Below are 6,000 nucleotides of genomic sequence, written 5' to 3' on the forward strand. Positions count from 1 at the left end.
CAAACCTGTGTTCCCTGCATTGGCAGGTCGATTCTTTACCACTGAATCACCAGGGAGGGTTTGTGTTCCTATTGAATAATCTTGTCCCCACCCCATTCCCACCTTCAAGTCCTTGTCAGTTTTTCTTCGTGAATTTGGGGAATATGTTGTTAGGTGTATCCATGTATATACTTCTTATTCCTGATGAATTGACATTGTTTCATCTCTTCTAGTACAATTTTTTAGTCTCTTTTTTTCTGATATTAGTAGTCACTCCATCTTTCTTATGGTCGCTGTTTTCTATCCTTTTACTGATATTTCCAACCTATTTGCATATTTGAAAGTGTTATGTAGTTGGATCTTGTTTTCTTACCCATTCTTTTGATTGGATCATTTAATCCAGTCACACAATGTAATTATTGATATAAATTATGCAAATTTTAAATTTATCTATGTCATTTTACTGTTTTCTATCTTGCTTTCTTTACTGCATTTAAAAATTGCTTAATACTTTATTGCTTTTTCCTACTTTTGTATTACACAAATATTTTCTAGTGTAACGTTTTAATTCACTTTGACTATTTTTTGGTTATATGAGTTACATCCTTAATGACTTCACAAATTTACATACACAACAGATTTATACTAACCCAATTTCAGTGAAATGTAGAAATGTTTCTATTTAGTTCTATTTTCTTCCTCTTTTTGTTATGAAACTGTTTGGTTGTTTTATATAAAGTCCAAGTAGGACAGCAAATATATATATTCATAGTTAAATTAATTTTCATATTTACAACTCATTATTGTCACTTGTTCCTATGGGTTTCAAGTTACTATCTCCTATTTCCCTACTTCCCAATACAGCTTTGCTTCCATCCACCTTTGTGCTGATATGGAGAAATGTTACATTTTGTTTTACTCCCAATAATATAATTATATACATTATTTTATATTTTTTGATTCTTTAATCAGTTAAGAGATGAAGGGAAAATATGTATTTATATTTTTTTATAATTATATATTTCGCTTTATGAGTATTTCTTCTCATGTTTATTCAAATTACTCTCTAGGGTCACATTCTGAAAGGATCTGAAGTAAGAACTTCCTTCAGCCTTTTTTTGTTAAAGTGGGTCTGGTAGGAACATATTTCCCAGCTGTACCTGAGAATGACTTGACTTTATTTTGGCTTCATTTGAAAGACAGTTTTGCTGGATATAGAATTCTTAGCTGATTTTTTGGTTGTTGTTGAAAACTTTGTCAGCCCACTGCATCTAGTGTGTTTTGCATTTTATTTTGAAGGATAATTTTGTTGGATGTAGAATTCTTGACTTATTGTTCTTTTATTTCCTGTACCTAAAATATGTCCGTCACTGCCTTCTAGTCTCCATTATTTCTCATGAGAAGAGAAATTTCTCAACTGTTGATTATTTCTTTACATTAAATCATATTTTCTTGCTACTTTCAAGATTTCCCCCAACAGTTTGACTGTGAAGTGTCTAGGTGTGGTTCTCTTTGTGTTTATTTATCCTGAGTTTTACTGAAGTTCTCGAACATGTAGGTTCATCTTTTTCATCATATTAAGGAAGGTTCCAGCTATTATTTTCCCCAATATTTCTTATGTCCTCCCATTCCCTATAGGCTCCCATTACGTGCTGATATGCTTGATCTCCCAGAGATTTCAGTATAAACCTTGCCTGTAACAAATGAGGCCCTTTCTTTACATTTTTTCTGATTGCATTTAATTTAAAAAAAACATAGTTCACTGGCTATGTTAGAGTTTGGTATTATATTCTCTTTCTTTCAGAAATGCTAAGGAGAATAGTATTCAGATCTTTGTTCTGCATACACAGGAACATAAGAGATGACAAAACTGAAATAGGAATAAATAACTGATATGAAATGGAATAAAAGTGTTTTAGATTGTAAAATAAGAATTCTCCTCATTAACTAAAAAGGAGTCATTATGAATGATGTGGAGACATATATATGCATTCTTAAAAATACCACATCTCATATACAGATTTAAAATATTTTTTGGCTACACTTATGAGCATTTTAAAAGAATGGAGCTACCTCAACTGAAGGAACCAATAAATATAATTAGTTCATCAACTCAGTAAAGTTAACAGTATTAAAATACTTTCCCTCATGTAGTCAAAATACTAAATTTTCATTAACATACTTATAGGCAAATGTGTAATGACCAGACAATGTATAGCACAGAAACAAGAAAAAGTGTTTTAAGTCTAGTTATTTTGATAGGTTTTTCTAATACACATAATTGTCAACAATTTATTATAAAAAAAACCTACATATACAATTAATACTTGATCAAAAGTCTTTTAAAATAAAATCAGAATGAAATGTGTAGAAAGAGACATTTCAAAGTCACAGCAGTTACTACTATTACAATATTTAATCATTTTTACAATAGGCCTGCCGATCCATTTCAATTAAATTTGTTCTCAGAATCATCAAATTTCTTGCTGAATTTGACTTAGAGCAAAAGCAAGTTGCTTAATTTTTGTTTCCATTGCTTTTTTGTTCTTGCATGTTTCTTCCAGAAGTCCACGCATTTCTTCTTCAACTCGATGAACCTAAATCAATATGTACATTTTATAACATTTAAATTTCTCAGTGAAAATGCATTTTAAAAAATGCAGAAAGTAAAAGATTTGTATACATTTTATAATTTGTGACGTAATGTTCACTTAAAGCAAGAAGTTAATAAAATGTTAACCTATTCAAATACTAATATGGAAAACAATGTCATACTATATACAAAATATTCACACGTATACACTATCCCTTTATTTCTCATAGGCTCTTGTAATGAACACATGGTAATTTAGCTATTTTATAGTTCAGAAAACTTGTTCAAGTTTGTGGTGCTTCTCAGTAGCATATCTGGATGAAACCCAGTTTTCTGACTTAATCTTCTGACTCAACTGCTTTCGCATTCCTAAGCAGTCCTATGCTGCTTATGAATGTCAAATCATGACTCTTGACTTATCCTTACAAACTTTCAAAACTGAAATCACCTCCCTTCCCAAAGAAACTCTTTAAACACTGCATTTCTAAAACTGCTGGTGGTGGTTATACATTATCATCTTTCTGAGAGATAATTTTATGATTTACTGTTAACCCATATTTATTCTCCTAGGATTCAATGTATTTGATACAATTAATTTCTGCTTGAAACTCTCTCTCCTATTATACAACATTCCTAAGGGTACTACCAATATAGTCATCCCTATCTGTTCTACTTCCCTGTTCCTAATCTCTAATATAGACTTCCTAATTTTTTTCCTTCTAAAAATTAACATTTCTCCTAACTTAAATGATCACCTGTATGTGATGCCTTTTTTCATGATTACCACATTTAAACTTTGGTGCCATTTTTCTAAATCCCTAACAAACACCTCCCTATGATATTACATCATACTGGCAAGATGTCCAAAATCAAACACAGTATTTTGCTTTGAGCTAAAGGCCTAATATCATAGTTTATTTAATAATACCTAGTGTACTCTTATTCAACACTCAAATAAAATAAAATATCTGAAACAACCACTGAACTGAAATAAAGAACTAAATTTTGAACAAATTGTATTTCTTTATTAATTGTGATTATTTTCAAAGACCTAATTCCCTCTTTCTGGTTATATAGGCTCCTTTAATGTCATTTAACTACACAACCTTGATTATAAAATATTTAGTATTCCTTTCCTTTTCTAGTTGCTGATTTCTGAACTTTCAGTCTTAAAGGTATGTGTTTCCTATTAACACTTCAAAATCTGGGAAAAATGAAAGTTCATAACTGCCTCATTTAGTGGATCTTAACAGTGAAGTCACATGAGAATCAACTGTTGAGTTTTAAAAATATCTAGGTTTGAACCTAGTCTTAGTGAATGAAAGTATGAGGGGAACGCTCATACATATGTATTATTTAAAAGTTTCATAAGTTAATTCTGATGTTTCCCTGTCATTTAGTATCATCCTAAACCCATTCCTTTCTCGATGAGAAATTTGACAGTTTGAACCCTAATTAATAATAAAACAATCCTTGAGAACTTGTCCAAGGCAGTAATGGATTGTACTTAATGTATTCACATTCTCACCTTGCCTATCTGTTACCAAAAGGGCTTCCAGCTGAAATTGGTGAAGGATATATAAATTTTTATCCAGAGCTCATGGAGCAGGTGCATATCAGGATCAAATTTATAATCTTGGTTTTATTAAAATTCTGTTCTACAACTAATCTAAGTATTACCAACATGCTGGTCTGGTTTCATGATTGTATTAGTAACATTCTTCGTATCTATTTGGTCATTAAATCATGCTGCCTGTTCTCCTTATCACTGTTGAAGATATAATTTACTTAGCTATAACAACTTAATACTGATTATCAAAGTGAATTTTACTTACAGTACCTTTAAATTTGCAGAATCAATACATTTCTGTTTTTCATTTGCCAGTTGTATTATTTCATTTTGATGAGCTTCAACAATTGCATCAACTTGTTTCTTAAAGGCATCATCCATACTATGAAGCTTTTCCATTGCATCCCTTAAAAACAAAACAAAAGCACCTATCTACCTGGATGTATAAAAATTAGGATTTTTTTTTTTACATGGAAGCACTCATATTCATATTTTAATGGAAGCATCAGTTCAGTTGAGTCGCTCAGTCGTGTCCGACTCTTTGTGACCCCATGCAGTGCGGCACGCCATGCCTCCCTGTCCATCACCAACTACCGGAGTTCACGCAAACTCACATCAGTCGAGTCGGTGATGCCATCCAGCCATCTGATCCTGTCGCCCCCTTCTCCTCCTGCCCCAATCCCTGCCAGCATGAGAGTCTTTTCCAATGAGTCAACTCGTCATATGAGGTGGCCAAAGTACTGGAGTTTCAGCTTTAGCATCAGTCATTCCAATGAACACCCAGGACTCTCCTTTAGGATGGGCTGGCTGGATCTCCTTGCAGTCCAAGGGACTCGCAAGAGTCTTCTCCAACACCACAGTTCAAAAGCATCAAATCTTCGGCACTCAGCTTTCTTCACAGTCCAACTCTTGCATTCATACATGACACTGGAAAAGCCAGAGACTTGACTAGACGTACCTTTGTTGGCAAAGTAATGTCTCTGCTTCTGAATATACTATCTAGGTTGGTCATAACTTTTCTTCCAAGGAGTAAGCGTCTTTTAATTTCATGGCTGCACTCACCATCTGCAGTGATTCTGAAGCCCAAAAACATAAAGTCTGACACTGTTTCCACTGTTTCTCCATCTATTTCCCATGAAGTGAAGGTACCAGATGCCAAGATCTTAGTTTTCTGAATGTTGAGCTTTAAGCCAACATTTTCACTCTCCTTTTTTACTTTCATCAAGAGGCTTTTTAGCTCCTCTTCACTTTCTGCCATAATGGTGGTGTTATCTGCGTATCTGAGGTTATTGATATTTCTCCTGGCAATCTTGATTCCAGCTTGTGTTTCTTCCAATCCAGCATTTCTCATGATGTACTCTGCATAGAAGTTAAATAAGCAGGGTGACAATATACAGCCTTGACGTACTCCTCTTCCTATTTGGAACCAGTCTGTTGTTCCATGTCCAGTTCTAACTGTTGCTTCTTGACCTGCATACAGATTTCTCAAGAGGCAGGTCAGGTGGTCTGGTATTCCCATCTCTCTCAGAATTTTCCACAGTCAAAGGCTTTGGCATAGCCAATAAAGTAGAAATAGACGTTTTTCTGGAACACTACTGGTTTTTTGATGATCCAGCCGATGTTGCCAATTTGATCTCTGGTTCCTCTGCCTTTTCTAAAACCAGCTTGAACATCAGGAAGTTCACGGTTCATGTATTGCTAAAGCCTGGCTTGGAGCATTACTTTACTAGTGTGTGAGATGAGTGCAATTGTGCGGTAGTTTTAGCATTCTTTGGCATTGCCTTTCTTTGGAATTGGAATGAAAACTGACCTTTTCCAGTCCTGTGGCCACTGCTGAGTTTTCCAAATTTGCTGGCAT

The 6,000-nt window shown here is 33.9% G+C and overlaps 1 long non-coding RNA gene across 1 annotated transcript; it reads right to left on the reverse strand.

Annotated features, from left to right (window-relative positions):
* Window positions 1-2,058: 2,058 nt before the first annotated feature.
* LOC120878533 lies at window positions 2,059-4,721 on the reverse strand. The gene is made up of 2 exons (XR_005724566.1): window positions 4,413-4,721; window positions 2,059-2,576 (listed from the first exon to the last, which is right to left on the reverse strand). It is a non-coding gene; the product is annotated as an uncharacterized LOC120878533 (long non-coding RNA).
* Between the last annotated feature and the right edge of the window lie 1,279 nt (window positions 4,722-6,000).

The sequence above is a fragment of the Oryx dammah genome, unplaced genomic scaffold (genome assembly GCF_014754425.2).
Source record: "Oryx dammah isolate SB20612 unplaced genomic scaffold, SCBI_Odam_1.1 HiC_scaffold_19, whole genome shotgun sequence".
NCBI classification, from domain to species: Eukaryota; Metazoa; Chordata; class Mammalia; order Artiodactyla; family Bovidae; genus Oryx; species Oryx dammah.